Below are 20,809 nucleotides of genomic sequence, written 5' to 3'. Positions count from 1 at the left end.
TTTTCTGTTAAATATGGCAAATACGGGCAACGACGGACAGGGTAATTCATGCATCTGCGAACATAATGTTCAAAATTGATTCGCTAACAGTAAACTTATTTATTTCATGCTTGACGTTATTTCTAATAATATGTCATAAGGCTAAAATTTGACGCTTTTTAAATAAAACGGAAATAAAACGAAAACGTCGTTTGTTTTAGTGTAAGATTGTTAAAGTCTTCACCTTGTAAATACCAAAGTAAATATAAAACTCTTAGCAACGCAAATATTGAAATACAGCTTTTAATGCTCATATTGCTTTTTAAAAAATACAAATATCTTGTGTTAATTTTCTGTTTGTTAAGCCTTAAAACTGTCGCTGTACAGATTCAATCACACTCAAACATTTTCATACTTTGGACGAAATGTGATATTCCTCAAGATCTCTTTTCTATCCTGTAATAAGAATAAGATATTTTACCACAACGTACTGCAAGTATGACCCAGTTAGTTACATAATTATTCATATTATTTTGTCATTGCTCATATGCTTAATTGATATCTAGGCATCTGCTGGAGTCTCGGGCGTGGTTCTTTCGCACTTATAACCACTCCAGATCAATTATTATTCATTAAATCACTCTAAACATTTAGCCGAGAGATACTATTTTCAATACAATTTTCATTCGATGCTTTCCAATGACGTGCTATGATTTTTAGATGGCAGATCAAACGTGTTTTTGATTTTGCAGAACAGTTTGTAAAAAAAGTCACGAATCACTATATTAGGTTTGGAGTACTCCAAAGAATTACAATGTCGTGCAATATCGGTAGATTCTTTAAAAAAGCTTTTTCCACAAACGAATTGAAGAGCGTCCGTTTTTGTTTTGTTACTGTTTTTGCTATTGTTTGATTTGATTTACCATGGATTATTCGTTTTTAATTTCATTGTATTTTGTAGTTTCCTTAGTTGTCACATTCTGATTTTGGTATTGCAGGAACTGTAATATAACTAGTTTGCACTTTAAGAGGAACATTAACAAACGAATATAATACACATTTTCTCTTTACTTTTGTAGCTCTGTACGATTATAACTATCACATAAATCAATCATTTAAAGCTACGGTTAAGCTAAAAGTAAAATAAACTAAACTAATAAAACGATTGCTTTGCTTCTTAAGTTTAATAGGATTAGTCCTAATATCAACCTTTAACTTCAAACTATAGTACAATTCTAAAACGTTTGTTTTTGCTCGGACTTTTTCATTCAAACAGTAGAAAGTATCTTTTTATAAATAGAAATAATTTTGGAAACGATATGAAAAGTGGTGAAAACCCCATTGATTTGCATTATCCTTCATATTAAACAAATCCCCGGCTATTTCTCAGGATAGACAATTATTAGCTGTCAGAAGTGCTGGCATTACTAATTGATTAAATTGACATGTTTGCATGGCTTTAATGACTTATTCTTAAACTTGAATAACTTATATGTAAGGGACATAAATCGTATTCAAGTGCATGTTTCTTGTAATGATGTGTAATATAGATGTATTACTTCGATAAATAATCTCATATCATCAAAGTTTATCAGTATTTTGACGAATAACAGCTAGAATATGTTGTTCAAATCATCAGACCGCCAAAAAGCATTGTCGAGATAAAGATGATACAAATAACATACACTGCTCTTGAATAACCCCTGATAGAATGTTATAAATGTAAATAAGTGAAAAATATTTGTTATAGTGGTATGATGGTATCAAAGAGACTACAACCTAGTGCATATGATTGAATAATCCAACAAATATTCATTGACACGTATGCTTATTTAGACAAGGCGTATTTATGTGTTAGTTATATTATAATGTTATTAATTAGGTGATTTCATATTGGCCTAGTTATTTGTCCGAGGTTAGCTGTATTTGCCTGAGCCCGAAAGAGCGAAGGCAAATACAGCTGACCGAGGACAAATAACTGGGCCAATATGAAATCACCTGATTAATAAGTATGTTATTAATTAACTATTACTATTTTGGTTTAAAACATTCTTATAATTTACCTTTAGTTCACATTGAAGCCGTATTTATCCCTTATTCATTCATGGTGTCTGTTTTTCTAGACTTGACTTTGCTGATTTTGACATGCATCCTTATAGTGACATTGTTCATACTTATGAATAAAGCACTGTACATGGTAAGGAAGCATGTCTTTTCGTCTTAATTTTGTAAATCGTTTGCCAAAACATCAAATGTTTCACCTTCGTCGTCCATTTTGTAGGTATAAAAAATTATAATAGTCGTAAAATCCACCAACGGGTTAAATACAACTGTTATATCAAACCGTACAAAGTGTTTCAATCATTTAATAGGTTCAAGTATTCCAAAGAGGTTTACACGAAGCACACAATTTTCAAAACAGTCGGAAACGGAAAACAAAATGGCTACCTTTAAAAATAATTTCCAGCGTATTTCTCATATTAGGCGAGTTTTGACAGCCAATGAAAATGGCTCATTTCTCAAATCCTATATTAGGCGAGTTTTATAGCCAATCAAAACAGAGGAAACTCATATTAGCCGAGTTTTGTTGATATTTGCCGAGTTTGTTCGATATAGAGCGAGTTCTGGCATATATTGTCTTCAATTGTCTGGTATTGGTACAGCAATTGTCTCTGTATCTCGTCAAATATGTAATAGTTGATTAACAAAATATAGTACACTAAGTAAATAGTAATATAAAAGGGTGATAATTAGTATTTGCAGTCGTAGGGCTTGGATACCCGAAACTATAAGTCTGTTGAAAGTCTTCTTGAAATATTAATCTGGATGAATTCATTTTTGTTGTCGGAAAGTATCATTTTAACATGTTTTAGTTTCATGAACATTTATAGCATTTTTTATGCATTTGTAGGTATTGTTATAGCCTTGTCATAGGCGTCGTGGTCGGCGTGAACAATTTCGAACTTAACTAGAAATTCTGTCTCAGTTCGATATTAATATGGAACTTTGTAAGCATATTGGCAGAGACAATAGGCTCATGTAGAACAAGATTCTTAAGAATCTTAATACTTGTCGAGTAATAGACTAATAGCAACAGCAGATAAGCATTGGCTATCGCTTCGCAGCGCTCTTCTTTGCATGCGTTCTGCCCGTTGAATGTTAGGAAACAAGTTCAATTAGACAAACATATTCTATATTACCTACTTTCATCTTCAAAAGTTTCTTAGTTTACAAATTAAAGACGTGTTACCGCTATCCACTTGCATACCGAATACTTCCTCAAGGTCTTCCTGGATCCCCGTGCATATAAAATAAAATGTAAAACCCCGGTAGCCAAATTTGATTGCATGCCTTTTTCTGTTTGTGTTATCAGAAACTGATTGTACAGTTAGAGAGAAAATTGAAGGCAGGCATTTGAGGCATAAATAAAATAATTTTCAAACTATTGTATATGAACATTTTATCTGGGGAAATTTGATAAATCTATTCTGACTTGATCTTCGTAAAAATCATTGACAATGATGAATGGTTTGTACAAAGAACCCCAAGAGACTGGAAATCATTTTTGTGAAGTGAAATAGATTTTCTCATGAAAATACTTTGAAGACCTTTTAAAAGAACCTGTTGATCAGATATTTTGCTTAGTTGTCAAAGATGATGAATGGTTTTTAGCCGACATGGTTTGAGAACTGACAAAGGGATTGCATCACTTAAATAGTTTATGTTATATCTCCTTACTAAGACGACTTTGTTCATTAGCAATATATATTTAAATTCAATTTAATAAATGTTTTTTTGTGGAGATGTTTGAATATTTTTTACCTGCTTTGAATAATTATATTTGGTTTGCCTTAAAATCATTGATCTAGAAGCCATTTTTATCAAGAATGCTTATAAGATTTATTTGTACCCAAGAATATATTTTCAACAGTAGAAATGGCTCATGCATTGTGGAAAATGTGGTCCTAAACCTGATTCTTCATAAAACGGCCCCCTTCTCGGCTGGTATTCACTATGAGACTTTCTTCGATCTAAGAACGATGTAGCTCATCGGATTACTTGTAAATAATAACTTATCAATAGATTGAATGAAGTCAATGATGTATTGCCATAATATTAACTTAAGTTGAATATTGAATACCACCCTTGGTGTTTTAAGAGATATTTTGATATAATTGTAAAACAATATTGAAACTTTGCAGCATATTTATTTGTGTTTTTGTTGATTATTAGGAAACATTTGTTTACTCTCCTACCTAAAGAGTTTAATTGGCTTAGCTATTATTTAACCTCCCTGATTACAAAAACCCTAATTGATATAATAACAAATGCAAATAACCTTATGTGAAATAAAATCTCGTAGTAGAGTAAATTATAACCATTGCAAAAGTACATCAATAATATATTTTTATCAAAACCTTCAACAAAAGGGTTTCGGCCATTCACCATTTCATGAAATATCTAGCAATATTTTCCAAAGGTAATTACATTGTTCCATTTCGCACAGCAACAATAATTGTTTCTAGTTATTGTCAATATTTGATATGATTTTATATTAATTATCGTCATCAATTTACGGTCCTGTTTCAAAGAGTTGCCTTTGTTTGCTCAGAAGAGGAACAATGATATGTAATCAATGAGTTTATGTGGAAAGTTGTTCTGAAGTGTTCGTCTTTATTTATTGTAGAAAAAAATAATCAATTCACACACATCCTGATATTCTAAAGAATATTGAGACAGTTAAATTGAATGATATGTGAAAACAAAAACAGTTCGACCTTGTCATGATTTACTCCTATCACTGTATGATGGTTCTATTGTTCAGTTCAGTTGATTTATAATCACAAAATAATATTCCAAAAGGTATTTTAACCTAGGAGAATGGTTTCATTTTTGCCACACCATTCCCTCGGATATTCCTTTTATATCAAAGTAACGGCAATAGATACTCATTTTTAATTTATAGTTATGCCTGTGCCCCTGCAAATGAATCCAATGATTTAGGTGTTTAATGCTTGAAAACCCTCCTTTGATTGTATGAATAGTTCAGCAACATAACGTGAATATTGGAGCATTTTAACAGATTAACATCTGATATTTGTCAAAATGGCATTCTCTGCAATTTTTATGGTTGATGCCAGGTAGAATCCAATTAAAATATAAATCTTGTTCTGTTTTTAACTTGAAGAAGTGTGTGTTACCTGAAGGGGTGATATGGACAAGATTGGCACTAAAATTAAGCGCAAAGCAATTCAAGATGTATTGGAAGATCTATCAGCAATTTCAGTAAACTTTGTTGTAGCATATCTGTGGTGTTTTAAATCTTTTTAGTGCCAAATCGTGTCCAAATTGCCCTTTAATGCAATAAAAATGAGGCTTATATTAGGTACCTTTTGATTCAAGCAAATTTATAATAAAAAGTATACTTATATGTTTTACTTTTGAGACAAACTGTTCATCGTCAGTTTATATTTGAATAATTGGACTATGTTTTATTGAATATAATGCCTTGATATCTAAGAATTGAATAAAGCTTGACCACTTCAAACTCTTCATTCGACAGTTCTAGTATGCAAAATGTAGTATTATACGCTCAGAATTATCCGATCTCATATGTCAGGCACTACGATGATATTAAAGATTGAATCAAAACATGTGTAGTCATAATTTTAGAATTCTCTAGTTAATATCAATTCACAATCAGCCCTAAAACACAGACTCAGTTTTAGGAAGAGAGCTGAAAGGCCTTTAGTGCATATATGCAATCATAATGCTCCATTTATATTTAAGTTACTAGCCTAGAGGACAGTTCCAAACCAGATTCTACCGTTACACAAATGCCACTGTCAGTGCTTTGCTTTTATTCTTATTATGCCTAAACATAAAAGTAGTCAATGAGGCAATTTTATATTTCATACGAAAACTAGAAAAACCCATCGTATTTGGCATTCATACCATCCATGTTACACATATTTTTTAATATGATAAGGTATGTCAAACATATTCGATAAACGGACAAATGCATAACCCAGACACAAGCATCGTATAAACCTCAAATTATCTCTTTAAAAGACCTTTGTGTTTGTCAGATACGCAGAAAATATTCCTAAAGTTATTTTCAAGAAGCAAGTGCAATAGAGACTTTATTTTTCTAGTGTAGGTAAGTTGATAGTTGGAAGGAATTACTAGAAGTGCCTGTTAATAGAAACGACAAACGAGTAAATTGCTTCTGGCCTATCTGTTGAGAGCTAGCATAATAGGGAGTATCAGAAGGAAGAAGTCAGTCATTCCACAGAATCTGTATTTGTATTTAAAAGAAGACATTACCCAAAATGATCGAATTTGCTAAATCACATTCCTGTAAAGTTAAGGAATGTCGTTTTAAGAAAGAGGAAGAGCTTTTTAGAATGATTTATAGTTTTAGATTTAAGCTTTGTTGGCAATGGTAAATTTTGTGACAAAGGTGATATTCGTGATTTTCTGCGTTTTTTTTACACTTTCACTGCCATCAATCTGAAGAAAAAAACCCAAGCCTTTTTCTATGATTCAGCTGTCACTGTGTGTGTCTTTTATATGAGTGTTGTAATGCGTATTCCATATATTAACCCAAAGTTAATCCCGATGCACTTGAAATCTGTTAGTGCAAATTAACATTGAACGTTTAGAAATGGGAAGAGACAGATGAACACAGGTCGCAATAAGAATAATTACGGTTTATGTATTATTTACTGCAACCTAATAGTAATGCAATTATGTTCAATAAGAAGATAATTTAATCCATAGATATTCGCCTAATTAGATTACCATGAATTAAGTCGCAGTAAATATTATTGGACATCATTATCATTTCATATACCAGATTCATTTTGGTAATTAGTGCGGTCGAAAAGACCTAGGTTTCCCTGGGCGCAAGCCAATGTCCGCTACACATTGATTGTGTCTGATCTTATTGATTTTGCCTCATTTTATTCTATATTAAACAGACGTCCATATTTTTTAAACATTAATAAAATTTGTAGATATACCTACCATTTCGTTTACACTAGCTCTAAATTATTCGTTTATTTCCAATTTTTTCAAAAAAAAAAAAAAAATACAATATGCCATGTATGCTAATCTGAGAATGGATTATGATTTCAAAATGTATATGTTTTTTATTAAATGTTTACTTAAAATGAAGCTCTTTTTTTAAGAAAAATGAAGCATTGCGCTTTTGATAATTTATATGAAAATATGCATTTGATTAAGCTGCTCAATTTATTTTTTTCATCTTTTTGGCACATGTCATGCAGTGTTTTTAACAACTTACACGGATATTCTTTATAAATGCCATACCAAAACGCATATCTGTCAAGTTTACCACAGGTGGAATTTTTTAGTCAAAATCTAGGTAGCTTTAATTGACTTGACAATTCTTGACGAATTTATACGGCTGAATAATCTTTGATTAAGGAAAATTTAATTATTCGAAGTATTTCGTTTAAAAGATTATCAGTGCATGTAATATAAAACACCTTGTTTGATTAAAAACACACAACCTAAATAATCCTTAACCTTTTCAAGATAAAAAGCTGTTTGAATAACCTTTTAATATAATTATAAGTTATCTTATTACGTACCGTTATGCATGTTGTCCGGTTAAGCCACAGCTTTGATTTTGTCAAAGTGTTTTTATGTACAGCGTTGATATATTCTTTCCTAAATCATTCAAAGATTGTCAGTGTTTTGCCCCATCAGTGATGAACGGTATAAGACTCTATCTTACTAGTAGTTTTCGTTCATATGATATATTGTAATCGATTTTTATACTTTATATATATAATATACACACGTAAACCTTTTCGCAAATAAATTATAGCAAAATAAACATAAATCCTGTCTCATTTGTAACATATTATCGCCATTGACAGTTATAACATTTCATCATGTGAGAGTGGTGTATATATTATTATATTCACGATGTGTTGCATGTTTGAAGGGCATTATACCATGTTTAAATGACATTTGTTGCCATACGCCTCACACATTCTAGCAACAACATCTATAATTTATACAATGGCTTATGACTGAAATGGGTTTGTGATGTTTTTATGGTATGAATACAATCTAAACAAATAACAATTTATTATAGATATAGAATAAAAGGAAAAGAAGTTGAATTCCTATTTTCATAGAAAAAATATTTAAGAAACAAGAACCAAACTATACAACTTTGCTTTTTAAAAGTTTACTTTTAAGTGAAATTAAGAATAAATATATTTAATATGATAAGCAATTTCGCACCAATATGTCCATTATATACGTACATTGAATAACAAATTTTAGAAAAAAACAAACATGCAAAAAGTTCTTACAATGCAGAATACTTCCAATTGTATCTCCAAACAGTACCATGAAACGAACTTATAAATATATTATTGTTCTGTAGTTTCTTCAGCTTCCAAATTACCGTCACTTCGAATATTATTTCACTTGTGAGGATTCAGTACCAGAAACATTACAAGCAGGGCGGCAATCTAGTCAGAAAACTGATAAATTCTCTGCGCTGTTGTTCCTGTGTGGAAGTCCTTATGCCAGTCTAATGCCCCTCTTACCTCTCTCCGATACCAGAAGAGTCGTTAGTTCCTAGCCGATTGGCATTATTTCATTATAAAATTTATTCGTAGATTTCGTTCACAGCCATCAATCTAATAGATGTCATTTGTATTTAAAGGTGATTTTTAAATACTGAGTTAATTTTATTATGTGTATTCTAATGCAGGACGAACTACAATATATACAATAAAAATAGTCTTTGTTTTCAAATATTCATTAATAAGTTTAATACGATTTAGTGAAATACATTCGATTACAATGCTATTGTCTCTTTCTACAATAACGAGTTTAAAGCGACTGTTTTTGTCTGAAAAAGAGATACTCCAACTTTCAGATTATTTTTCTATGCTGTCCTTATTAATCATTCTTAAATGCTTCTTTAACTGTTAAAGTTGACATATGACAATTTAATGCGCCATGCGTATTAAATGATAAAGGTGAGGAGGATTAAAATTCAAAATGAATTATGTCTTTGGACAATTGAATGGTGTTTAGGGAATTTGAATTGAACAATTTTTAAAATGATACACTTCTTGGAAACTTCAAGCAGTTTCAAAACATGTTGTGTACTGAACATTAGCTATAATTAAGCTGGACGTTACGATGTTAAACAAATATTTAATATATGTTTGAAGAACGATATATTTCGGTGTATGGTATGTGGATGTTTTGAAAGTGTTGCATGTAATAACCGTCAGTGAGCATTTAAAATAAAACCGAGACAGCTTTTTTTCATAAATGCAATGTGTAAAATACTAAATGGACAAGCCCAGCCGTCAAAACCGTCAAAAGTGAGGTTATTTGAAAACACATTGATCAAAGCCAAACATATACTCAACTAAATACACAACACGAATGGGTCCTAGGTCATTGGACATATATTGTTTTTCCATAGAATCTGTCTCGTATTCAGTATTCATGAGCTTCCAGAAGGTTCGAAGTCGAACAGACACTACTTAGAACAGCAAGTCAAGGAAACAAGCAACAAGAATGGGTTATATGTCCTTGGGCATATTTTGTGATTCCGTAGCGTCTATCTTGTAGAATGTATTCATGAGTGTTGCATGGAAAGTGACTGTGGCTGTGAAGACTGAAGGCGTTTGTATTATGCAGGATCAATAATAGACCGACAATTCAATCTCTTCTCTTGGTAGGATTCCATCTCAAATTAGTGCCAATCGTTCCAGTTGACAACTAATTGTAACTGTTTACTGAGAAAAAAATGGTAAAATTACCTTGAACTATACACTTTATAGGCAAATTGCCACGTTGGTAGTCCTGACATTTAATCTTGCTAATAGAGGATATAATATTAGTATTTTCAGAGTAGAAGGAAACTGTTGATTGTATGTTAATAATAGTATAATAATTTCATAAACGTTTTATGGCTCTGTAGTACATTACACAATTTGTAGTTGTATAAAATAAACAGATAATGATATATGTTTGGACCAATATAGACGCACTCGGCTTGTCACAATGTTTTGTTTTTTGTATTATTAAACGTCTGTTGTTGTTGGTTTTGCATTCAACCTACAACAATTCTTAAATAGTATTCTTGAACAAAACCTGAAAATCCGAAGCCAGGTTATTATGGAAGATTCTAAGAACATTGATTGTAATAATTCAGCTTATTTTGGTTGCTTGAAGACTTTATTTTGTTCTTTTTTAAACTTTTATCACACACATTGTGTTCATTGACGAAAGCTTTAAACATACATGTATAAAATTATCAGTGAGCTTAGGAGAAAAAACGAGTCCAATGTAGTAGTTTACTGATGAAGATATATGTTAAGAAGTAAGTTATTTTCTCCTGCTTTGTAAACACAAGTAGCTATCTTTCCTTCCAAGACGGAATCTGTTACAGGATTCCTCAGAAATGAATATATCTTTATACTGAAGTACCGAATTGTCCACATAAGACAATTAGATTAGTTCAAGACAGAGTATACTAAGAAATGTAATTATCCCTCCTAATGGTCGAGTCTCATATGCTCATCATCCATCACCAGTTTTATGACACCGGGTCCGGCTGAGAGGTTTCTTGTCTCAAAGTGGCTGGTTTATGCGCTAAATATTCTTGACCCAGGCGCATGACATTTTGCTACTTGCTGTAACGTAATGATTATGCATTACAGATAAATTCTTGGTGCATAAGCACCTCGATCAGTGCATCATAAGCAAGCCAGTTTTGCAGCTTGACAGAGTGATAGAAGCGAGACATTGTATTAGCTTAAAAGTTCTTTCTCTATGCTGTCGTGATTATTGTGTTTTGTGCATACATCACATGTCTACTTTTTTGCGAGTTTTTGTCACAATCCTTTGATTTTATCATATATTTTATGTCTGATAATTGAAAATATAATAATTGTGTTTACAAAACGCAGGGAAGCAATTATAAATGAACACAGACTGTTTAAAACGAAACATTTTCACTTTCCTTTTCTTTACGATTTTTATATCTCACTTTTCTATTTCCCCTTCTGTTTAAGTCATCATCACTAATCATTAATGGTTCCTTCATGTAACTTCAAAATAAAACAACGCCAAACAAAATGTATCTTAATACATCGATACGCTTATCATAGCAAAATACTGGATAGCTTATACTCAGACGACAAACATGAAGGCGGTACCTAACAATTCTTGATAAACATACCAATTATTAATATATATATATATATAGTATTTATCCACTGTGCTGTTTGTAGAGTTGTGTGCTGTTCTATGTTTCTTGTTTGTGAATTTGTGTTCTATGTCTTTGGCGTTTGCCCATTGCCACTAAACCGGGTTTATGTTTAAACTTTTTGCTACTGAGCATGTTTCTGTAGCTTTTTGCATATATATTGATTCTTGGATAGTATTACATTATAGAATATATACACTTGAAATAATAAATACCTTCTTTACTTGTCTTACACCTATGTCTTGTATACAAAAATGTTATTTTTGGCAAGAATTGTACTATCTAATCTGTTTTAAACGTTTACAATTTATGTTCATTCTCGAGAATATAAACGCTTTCACCGGTTTTTATCAATTTATACGATTGCTTATAACAAGGAAAGGGATTTCATATTTATCAGCTTTTGGCTTTTCCCTCAGTCCTTTGCTCTGTTTTTGCAGCATGTGTATTGTAACACGATCTTTAGGTGTTGGGTAATGAATGTAAATGTGACCATTTTACAATGTGCGCACCAAAACGGCATGAAGATACGAACAACCTGTATACTCACAATTATTTTCTCTCACAAACTTGTTTAAAAATCAAATCAATTTACAAATCATATATGATTCGTTTAAGATTATTTATGACAACATCACACTTAAAAACTGGTAGGTTATAGTTAAACTATTTTATAATCTTTATGTACAAGCACTACAAATTTTACTGTACCCCACATTCCTAAATATCCCAAAGTTTATGTTCATAACACTGCTGAACTACTAAGACACATCTAGAATTTGTAACATACTTCTGAAGGAAAGAGGATTATATGCATACAAAAAAATTGAATAGTATTTTTATTAGCAATTTCTGACCTAGCAAAGATTAAGACAGAATTATATTTATATTTCAAATTGAAGTTCTTTTTAAGATTTCCCGGATTATTGTGTTATTGAAGCGTTGTCATCAATTTTGTCATTCAAATATTTCACCTTGTTAACATGCTTTCTAATGATATATAGTCTACGCAAAGAAATCTGCTAGGCGTCAATTTATTTTGAGGAAATTAATATTTTACCCTTAATCCTTATAAATAAATAAGACATTTAGAAGCTTTACACCAAACATTAACACTAAAAACCACACATTTCAGAACAAATGTTTCAGAAAATCATTACCGTTTGTCGTAATGCCTAAGGACGACAAATAATCAATCTAAAACAGATTCATTGAGCATGATTGATGACATAATGACCCATCGATTAACATCAGTAGTTCATCAAGTAAGCAACAACGATTGCCTTTGACACTGTTAATCAGTTTTACAATATGTCATTTTATCACGTTTCTTGTTGCTAATAACCAGAAACCAAAGCGTGGGTAAAGGGTAAAGGGAGCTAAGCATATAAAGTTGGTCTTCCGATCACATGTTGTTTTCGAAATGAATGAAATATCGGCATTGAAAACGTAGTTATAAAAATCAGCTTGTCTGATTTTCGAAGAAAAGTCTTCGTTTTGCAAACACTTTACCGACGGTTGTAACTCCGAAAGCCGTTCAATGGGTTCTAATGAAAGTTTCTGTAGTTGTGTTTATAAATATTGGTACACATATTGCGTGTTACAGTACACACACGTATAGCAAGGCCCGCTCTTGTTTAAATTGTTATTGAGTTATACCCGTGGCGAAACAGGAGCGTTGTGGCGCTATTGTGAAATTGCGACGATGAGACACCCTTCTTTTACCACTTAATGAAGAACGAAGGGCTCATAAAGAGGTATATTATGATGTAGTAATGAAGGAAAGTTATCACTATGTTTGTTCATTGAAGCCACGAATTCCTGCACCATATTTGTTATTGTGTAGCAGATATGGTTTTATATCATAATAATATAAAGTATTCGTGACATTCGGCAATGGATAACTCGCAATATTGCTGCAGTATACTTCTAACAGGACGTATTCGTTGGAGTGGAAAATGAATTAACAACCGACTCTTTTTAATGAAAGGAACACCTGGTCTTTCATGATCCATATGAAAGGAAAACACAGGACTGAATCACCATTCGTCACCTGCCTCTCCATTTATAAGGGAAATATTGTTGGTAAAGCTTGACGCATCGTTATATCAAAAATATAAATGAACCAGTGTTAACTACCGGGACAAACTTAGTAGCCATACATTTAACCATATGAAAGCCTGACAAACATTTTCAGAAGAGTTTAGACAACACAAACATTACATCAAGAATCATTCAAGTACGGGAGCCTTGTACCGATTTTGTTAATATATAGTTTTAAATAAAATAATCATAAGTGCTTCAATGTAAATATCACTTTAATTAAGTCATTTATCCAGCCGTTTATATAGTATAGTAGGTTTAAAGGTTAAATTTACTTAAGTAGAATGCTGAATTGCTTGATGCTTATTCTTTTTTTACTTACACTGTTCGTTCTACTGTTTTATGCATTAAATCTTGGATATAATGTTTGCCCACATGGGCCATGGCCTTCTAAATGTTATGTAAATAAATAAAACTTGAAATCTATAAAAATGTCTTTACTAAAAATATTGCGGTATTCTATTAAAATAACTGGGGGTTTAAAACGAGCACTCAATATCATACTTGAGAACAAAAGAGAAGAACAGCGATGTTGACGTTGTGCTATTATAAACACTAGAAAGTTTATATACGCTGCAGTTGAACTTAAAAATCGTATGCGAAATTTCATTTTGACTTGAACTCGCTGATACTCGCATAAACCACTTTCCTCGGGCTTCCGTATTTTCCATTATTAAACAGTTTACACACACCTGGATCGTCCAGGATAACGCGGTGTGCAAAAAGTTCACACATACAAGTATCCATACCAGTAGAGTTTCGTAGAACTCTCTTTTAATAGTTGTTCTTTGGGGTAATCACTGTATGATGTATCAGGTCAGTGGCCTACGCGATTAATAAAAGAAAACAATTGTCAATTTGACAATGTTCTCGCAACCAGGTAAAACGTTCTGCTAGTCTGATGGAAATAGCTATTGGCAACTTGCTAAAATGTCTTTGTTTTCAACACTGAACACATTTAATCTGTTGAACAGCTATTGTTGAGATGCATCAGACGAGCTGCTCAAGGGGTATATGAACTGCAGCGATCATATTCTCCTGCAATCTTATAACATTCTACGCATTAATATTGTTATCAATTTATCTGTCTTTCATAGGCATATAAAAATATATTCTCAAAAACACCTGTTTTTCAAATGTATGTGGAAAAAAAGAACAGGCCACCCGCAAAAATGTTAGCTCAGAAGAATGTTCAACGTAGTGTTATGGAAAGTCTATAAACAAAAGTGAGTATATAGTGTGCTGCAACTGTTGTGTTTCTACTTATAAGTGTTATGAGACTGACAATTGCATTCTGAAGAGGTGTAAGGCTCCGTTTTATGACCCAGGAAATATCCTATGCAACTGATTTTATTGCAGTTACTTCTGTTTTAATGTATATCTTTGCTGCATACTGTAACAGCCAAGGGGGTGTTTGCGATACTGGATACATGATGCTTATTCACTCTAAAACCCTTTCGGTAAATTTACCACTTCTGTAAGTAATATTTTTGGTTATTTAATAATCGGTAATTGATTGTTTCTTTTTAGGAATGCTGAAGTATATAGAATGCAGATGCATTAATATTTCGAACAAAATACAGACTATTCTTTTTATGTTAAGAAAGTATTGGGCTTGCATAAACTGGCAAATTAGAGCTAAATTTATTATCGTGAGTTTTAAACACTATATCGACACGTTAGAAGATTTTTCGGGATTATTTGCTCGCGTTTCGTTTTATTTTATGATGAATTGATGCTTTTATACACCAGCGGATCATTCACTCTGAGTGAAAACATAATCAAGGTTTAGAAGAGTTCGTAATTAACAAGCCAAGATAACCTGCTTCAGATCAAAGCTATGTCCTTAAACCTCATGATTAAAATCCGACAGGGAAATGTTTTTGCAATTTGCCTATTACTCGGGGTAATAATAATTAATCTAGCCAAATTATCCTAAGATTAACATCCAGAAGCATCACATTCCTTCCATTACACTTGAGAACTAAACCATTTGTTACGGTGATAAAAAGTTTAATAAATCTGAAGGAAAGTAGAATCACTATTTCACACCGCATGCTATAGTGCTTAAGCCATGAGCTTCTTCTTCCGAAGGGATAACAGACCTTTTGTTCTAGGTGATTGACGAAACACAATTGCCTGACCTCCTGATTGGACTACCACAGATATGTTTGTGTATATTTCTCTTTCTCCAATTATAGTACCTTCATTGTCTTCAAATACATTATATCTTTTATTCTGCGTCATTGTCCGAAATCAGTTCACTGTGTCCCGATCAAAATCGTATTTGACCTAATTTAAGTAAAATAATGTAGATGCAAAAAATAACTGATCATAAGACAAATTGCTAGGCGGAACCAATGTGTTTGATGTGTTGTTTGTCTGCATTATGCAACTAATTTCCCGATCTTGCTATGTTTTATTGACCATCGATCTGTTACAAAGCAAAGCTTGTATGATAAATGGAAACTATTGTATAATACAGCGTCAAACATAAGTAGATTGTTTACACCGAATCCCGCATTAAAAATGTATAATACAGCGTCAAACATGAGTAGATTGTTCACACCGATTCCCGCATTAAAAAAGCACATTTGAGTAGATACGAAAGATAACTATGAACTATGAACTATGTTTGTACATTTTTATTGTTCTAAAGGTTTCAGTTTTAGTATAGATCGTATTCCAAAAATAATGTCAAAAAGATATTTACAACACATTCTTGCATAACATTTTATCAGCTTATCCGAATATAAAAAACAGCTTTCGCATCAACGTTCTTCTTTCGGTCAATTCAGTAGTTCGCTGTTGGTTTGAAGATACGCAAGAACATATAATAAGCTGATATAAAAAGGGGTCTATTTTCATAGGCCCTATATATGTCTAAATCATGTTAATTTAATAATTGCCTTTTATATAATGTGCCTCGTTTTGCCGAACCCCGTTCTTAGACATTTACTTAACTTGTTCTAAATAACATGCAGCAGAAATAAGAAACCGTCAGTTTAACTGACGAGGAAAAAAACACGTTTAGTCATAAACCAGGATCTTCTGACAGGAAAGTCTGCTGGCTGGATGATTTATATTTATTGTGACATATTAACCCTTATATATAGTACTTTACCACGGCAGTGCAATGATGTCAATACATTTGTTTTTCTCTTGTGAAATATTATTTTGTAATTGCATGTTTCTGCCTGATAAAATGAAAATAGCTCAGCCTACATGCATCAAGGTTATATTGGCTGCTTGATAGTCTGTCATGATCAGTTAAAACCATGTAGCACCAGTAAATAATTAGTTTTAAGAACGCTATTTCCAACTTCTCTTCTGAGACTTAATTTTCTAAAAACTAAGGCTACTGGACTTTTCTCTATAGTTCGTAATGTGGTATAACAGAGGTGTTACCAACTATGAACACCATTTTTATTAGAGGTTAATACGTGCGTAGCCGGGTCGTTGAGTGATAATTGACCCGTGTGATTTATAATGGCCCGAGACGTAGTTAGTTAAGACATTATTGAACAGTCGCCAAATTTGATTTTAAGGCAAAAATTGAATTCACGTGCGAACATTCTATGGGCCGTAAAATGATAATCGATAATCAGATATAAACCCTGTTAAGAGGTATACCTAGGTAATGCCCGGAACAATGCAAAAACCGTTTTTGGAAAGCAGCATTCGCTTTTCATGTATTAAGATACATCCTGCTGTAAAATCGCCTATGCCACAAAGACAACTCCGGTTTTATTGCGATGTTCTCATGAATTCATTTTTATTAATTAGGAAGTGATTTTTAGGATGAACACACAAATCATTTGAAATGATTCTGACTGGTTATTGACAATTATGTTTTATAAACACCCGAATGGCAGTATTTTTTTCAGTACAGTCTTGACGAAGTGCTTAAATGGAACGGCCTTTTGTGGCCTTCACCACACGGCGTTAACGCTATATGTATAATAGTGATAAAATATTCTGCCAAGAGTGGATGGCTATGAAACGTATGATTTAGGTTTCAGGAACGCAGACATTTAAAGTAATGAATAATTACATTATTAATTAAATGCCACATAAACCAAGACTCTTAAGCAAACACTTTTCAGCATGAAAGTGGAAGTGGCATTGCTAAATAACAAGATGTGAATCATTACAGAAGAAAGAGTGCGTCAGCTTGCTGCATGAAAAGTCCAATTTAATTTCATTTAACGCCTGAGAACGTTTTACAAAACCACATTATACATTTGATAAAGTAAATGAATGACGCATTGGAAATCTATCTTTGCACGATAGCATTTCGGAGACAAAAACTACTATTCATCCAACACCTGGTCCAGTGAAGAACACAAATAATTAAAATGGAAATGGAACATCGTGCATCCGAAGGATCTTTCTCCCAGATGTTGGTCATAATGCTAGAATGTGCTCACAAAGAGCTGATAGTGCATACGCAGTAAACTATGGACCTTAATGTGCTGATAAGAGTTAACAGTATGTAAACATTAAGCTTTTAACCAGAATTTTCTGCTCCAATTGTCAGTATTATGTAGTGAAGCATTTGCACTCAATGAATTCGGAAAGAACATTTAAAGTATTTGCCCAGTTCCGCCAGATAGAAAATAGCAGACATCATCAACGTAAACAGATTTAACGTACATACTCGGTAAAGAGCTCAGCATTAAAACTTCCTGATGGTCAGGATCAGCACAAACAATATTAATTAATATGTGTTTACAAGAGACTTCTACCATCTTAAGTCGATGAGTTTCCTGGGGTATTTATACATATTTATTCCACATGTTCTGCAGATGAAGAACTGTCTTAACAAAACTAAAATAGTCTCTTGTTGCCCTGAGGAAAGGTTACGGTACAAGTTTCTTTAATAGTTTTTTTCGGGTAAGAGAATATACCTTTTGAAAGGAGAATGTAAATTAGAAATGTTAAAGGACATGTTTGTATTTGTATTTGCCCTCTTCCACAAGGTCTACAAGTGCAGAACTTACTAATGTAAACAGATTAAAAGTATACACTTGGCAATTGGTTAAGCACGAAAACAATTTACTTGTAAGGATGAGCACAAACAAGACTGATTAATTTGTCTTTACAAGAGGGTTCTGCCAATTAGAGTCAATGAGTTTAACGTATTAATTTCACATGTTCTCAAGTTTAAGGACTTTCTGAGTTCATCAGGGCTTAGTTCACACACTAACAAAATTTTTAGTTGTTGATGTAGGAAAGTTTCAATATATATTGCATTGTTCTGTCAGGCGAAATCGTATTTGAAATATTTTTAAAGCATTTATTAAAGGAACACGCAGAATAATCTTGTTTGAATGATAAAAGCGCTTTAATCTGAGCATTGTATTTTAAAGAAACACTTGTTGAATAAATCAGTGACATATTAACTAGAAAGCTATGAAAAGAAACACTTTCAAGAAAAGATTCAAATTACATTAAGGTAATCTTTGCTGAAAACCCAGAGAGAAAACCCACTCAATGTGTTAACATCAAAAAGTATAAATGTATTTGAAAAAAAATGCAGGAGCATTCTGACTTATGACCCCCCCCCCATCCCCGAAAAGAACAAAACCAGGTTACTGCGTATAATTTGAGGAAGTGCTTTCGCCAAATGATCGGGTTAAGTTAGAAAAAGACAACTATTTGCAGTCTTTAATATTGTGTATTCCTTTCAATTGTTATCAGGGGTCATTCGTATATGTTTATAGTGAGAACAACTATGCAATTACCGTTTTGGGAAGGAAACGCTCATGGCTTAGATATTGATCGCTTGATCTGAGAAAGAGTTTTACTATTTACTTCAAGATTTATTTACCTTGTTATCACTGTAACAAAATGTTTAATTTTCAAGTGTATTGAATGACAAGTTGTGTTTCTGGATTTTTTTTAGGAATATTCGACTAAATTAAATATGATTACCGGAAAAATTCTGACACATGAATCTCCCCAGAACTAAACCATGTTACTACGTATAAATTGAGGAAGTGCTTTCGCCAAATGAATCATGTCCAGGTGAATTGTACCGGTTGTAACTTTACTTTGTCCGATTGGATCCAGGTACAATATTTTGGATACAATTTTGTCATATACATGATCACTTTCACAGCACGCTTTAAATAACCGAGATACATTGGTATTTTATTCCCGTCTTTACTAGTGTGTATTCTTGCCATCAGTGGGGTAATACTTAGTTGGGTTTTTTTTTGCTCAGTGATTATACCGTTTGGAAGTCCAACATAAATTATGAATAATGAAAAGCATATTGCAAATACTCGTAATTCAACTGTAATTTATTTTTGAATTTACGTAGGAATGAAAAATACCACCTGCCGATTCGATATAAATGTTATGAAAGCCAACGTTAAGTGATTTTTTTTTGTTTTTTTCTCTTCTTTTTGAGACCACATGGAAGCCCCTTTTATTTCACCATATACATGTGTTACCAGGGGTCGATCGTGTATGTTTATAATGACAACAACTATGAAATTAATTACCTCCGTTTTGGGAAGGAAACGCTCAAGGCTTACAAACTAAACGCCGGATCTGAGAAAGAGTGAAATTGCTTCCCTCCAAATTTATTTACCTTGTTATCACTGTAACAAAATGTTTAGTCTTAATGTTAAATGAATGGAAAGTTGTGTTTGTAGATCTTTATTAAATGAAAAATTCGGCTAGATTAAATATGATTACCGAAAGTAATTGATGTAATTGCAAAATCCTTTCACCGCCAGATTTTAATCAAGAGGTTTAAGAACAGCTTTGATCTGAGGTAGGTTATCTTGGCTTGTTAATTACAAACTACTTTAAAACTTATAAGATCTTCTCTGTGAATGAATTCTTTATTGGTGTATGAAACAATGCAATACAATTAACTAAAACGAAACGTCAGCAAACAATCCATACAATTATACTAAGGTGCCGATATTTGTGTTCAATAAAGCCAGGAAAATAACCATAACTATTCTTTGCTTTCATCTGTGAATCAGTTATTTCAAAACTAGCGCGAGAATATATTTAATATATTTGAGTTCTTGATGCAGCTGAATGTCACCTCGTTGAAATATTACTTTATTACATGAAACATTTTCGTGGTCATAGTGGAAACCTTATCAGAGGAAAACTATCAGACTAATTACAGCAAACTGTTATTCGCCAAAAGCTTTTCATAATAAATAATGTTAAGAAGCATTCAGTATAATGTATCATGAACAATAGATTCACTGTTATATTACGCAGCAGAGTTAAGCATTACATATACAGATCAAATAAATTACGTTGTGAAGAATATTGCCTGAGTCATAAAATGTAGCCTCTCACTTTTTCTTACTGCCAATGTCAGTTTTTTTAACACCTGAAACATATCAGAGTTATATCACAATATAGCGTAGCCCGAATTTTAAGGCATTCGACAGTTTACTTTATCCTTTA

At 32.4% G+C, this 20,809-nt stretch overlaps 2 protein-coding genes across 7 annotated transcripts in view; one reads left to right on the top strand and one right to left on the bottom strand.

The window, feature by feature from the left end:
- Positions 1-20,809, top strand: part of LOC128216855 (protein MON2 homolog) — a 299,982-nt gene that overhangs the window by 96,329 nt on the left and 182,844 nt on the right. The gene's annotated exons all lie outside the window — the stretch shown is intronic.
- LOC128216856 (G-protein coupled receptor dmsr-1-like) overlaps positions 1-20,809 on the bottom strand; it is a 138,237-nt gene that overhangs the window by 5,675 nt on the left and 111,753 nt on the right. The window contains exon 1 of one of the 3 annotated variants that reach the window (XM_052923542.1): positions 8,334-8,542. The exons of 1 other annotated variant lie outside the window; for it this stretch is intronic. The gene's annotated coding sequence lies outside the window, so the exon portion shown is untranslated. Of the gene's footprint in view, positions 1-7,598; positions 7,852-8,333; positions 8,543-20,809 lie in introns of those variants that run through there. One more of the 3 variants, XM_052923543.1, reaches the window with a different exon arrangement.

Source organism: Mya arenaria, chromosome 14, assembly GCF_026914265.1.
Source record: "Mya arenaria isolate MELC-2E11 chromosome 14, ASM2691426v1".
Lineage (NCBI taxonomy): Eukaryota > Metazoa > Mollusca > Bivalvia > Myida > Myidae > Mya > Mya arenaria.
Note: the sequence above shows the minus strand (reverse complement) of the source record. Positions and strands in the feature narration are given on the sequence as shown.